Consider the following 2,448-nt stretch of genomic DNA (forward strand, 5'->3'; position numbering starts at 1 on the left):
TGGATAGGGACCTACTGGAGGGAGGCAAGGGTGAGGAAAAGGGACTTGAATTGCACCCTCCCCATGGTCCTGGAGGCACCTTAACACTGCCTCGCCTAAACATTCAGCAGCTTCAGCCTGGGGCCCAGGGCCTCTGTCTTCATGTAGCCTTTGCTGGAATTCTCCCGGTTGCAGTGCATCCTTTGGGCTCCTAATGGAGGCCCAGCATATCAGGCTGTCACGTGTGTGCAAGGGGCCAGTGCCATGGCTCAAGGGTGAAAGCACAGGCGGCCACATGGCACTTAGGGGGAGATGGTTTCAGGGAACTCAGCATCACAGGCATGGGAACTGCGAGAGGCAGGCAGTGAGCTGGGCCGTCTCTCAGAGGGCAGCAGGGAGATCTGTAGCTGGGGCTGGGAAGGCCACAAGAACAAAGGGAAGAAACAGGAATGACCATCAGGAGAAAAGCAGCCTGGCTGGGGAGCAGCAGGTGGCTGAGAAAGCCCTGGATAGCTCTGAAGGCCAAGCCTGATGGGGCTCCAGATCCAATGGGAGACTGCGATCAGATGGCCATTCCAAGAACACAGCACCAAACACAGGTTTCTACCAGCAGGGAGGAAGTCACAAAAATTATGGAAAAGGAACAACTGACAGCTTCGTGGAAGACATGATGAAGAATCAACTGGATTTTTTTTGGTCACAGGTTAAAAAAAAAAAAAGAGGAAGCTTAAGTGAGAGACGGAGATTGGGGAGGCCTGAGAGTGAGCGGGCCTCATTCAGTTGTAAGAAGACCAATCAGCAAAGCACTAGGCAGGCCAGGGAATATCTAGGCCAGGAGCTGGGGACAGAGCTTAGAGTCGGCCAGGCAGCGACACCTGAGGCCTGAGACCTGAGGGGTTTCTTCACATAGGCACAAGGAGGTAGATGAAGACAAGCCTTGGAGAGGGACATATTTAAAGGAGAAATGAAATAAGAAGTCAACCACAATTAGCCCCATATAGTGAAAGGAGGAGTGAAGCTGCATTCAGAAAAATAGGGATGAATGGTCTCAATACCCAGGAGCTTGGGACAAGCAAAAAAAAGCCCTGGATCCGTGCTATCCTGTTCTCAGTAACTTTCGGAGCTCTGCTGGTCAGGCTCCATTGAAAGTACAAAGCAAGCCCTGGACGGTTTGGCTCAGTGGATAGAGCATCGGCCTGCGGACTGAGGGTCCTAGGTTCAATTCTGGTCAAGGGCACATGCCCAGGTTGTGAGCTCGTTCCCCAGTAGGAGGCGGGCAGGAGGCAGCCGATCAATGATTCTCTCATCATTGATGTTTCTCTCTCTCCCTCTCCTCTGAAGTCAATCAAATAAATTTTTTAAAAAAGTGATGAAGCCACAGGCATCTAGAAGGGAACAGAGAAGACAGCAACAGCAGTAGGGCAGGCAACTGCCCCATGGCCACTGGAAGTCAGAGTTTCTGGGGGATGCCCGCAACAGTGTATCAGGGGCTCAGGTGTCCAAACTGCTTCCTAGAGCAATACACAGAGGAAACATCAGCTAAAGAAGTGGAGAGATGAAGGCAAGGATGTTCCTGCCGAGACCGGTTTGGCTCAGTGGATAGAGCGTCGGCTTGTGGACTGAAAGGTCCCAGGTTCGATTCCGGTCAGGGGCATGTACCTGGGTTGCGGGCACATCCCCAGTGGGAGGTGTGCAGGAGGCAGCTGATCAATGTTTCTCTCTCATCGATGTTTCTGGCTCTCTATCTCTCTCCTTTCCTCTCTGTAGAGAATCAATAGAATATATTTTTTAAAAAAAATGCCTTCCTTCAATTGATGTAACTGTTCCCCTTCCCCTTCTCATTCATATAAATACCCATTGTTTTTGTCTCCAAATCAGAACATTACTTGGACTGCGGCCTAAATCAGTGCTTCCCAAATAGCTATTCCTTGATCTCAAATAAATCCTTTGCCTCTCACTTTATTTATTTTTAAATTTTTTATTTATTCATTTTTAGAGAGAGGAAGGGAAAAATATTGATTTGCTGCTCCACTTATTTATGCATTCATTGATTCTTTTAAATATATATATATATATTTATTTATTTCAGAGAGGAAGGGAAAGGGAGAGAGAGAAACATCAATGATGAGAGAGAATCATTGACTGGCTGCCTCCTACACACCCCTTACTGGGGATTGAGCCTGGACACGTGCCCTGACCAGGGAACAAACCTGCAACCCTTAGGTGCACGGGACAATGCCCAAATCACTGAGCTACACTGGCCAGGGCCTTGGTTGATTCTTGTACATGCCCTGAATGGAACCCACCACAACGGTGGTGTATCGGGATGGCACTCTAACCAACTGAGCTATATTGGCCAGGGCTGCCTCTCACTTTAAAAGGCCTTTTTATTTTTAGGTTAACAAAAATATGCCCTAAAGCAAAAAAAAAAGAAGAAGAAAAAGAAGAGAAGAACTAGAAGATAAAAAG

Source organism: Myotis davidii, unplaced genomic scaffold, assembly GCF_000327345.1.
Source record: "Myotis davidii unplaced genomic scaffold, ASM32734v1 scaffold599, whole genome shotgun sequence".
Lineage (NCBI taxonomy): Eukaryota > Metazoa > Chordata > Mammalia > Chiroptera > Vespertilionidae > Myotis > Myotis davidii.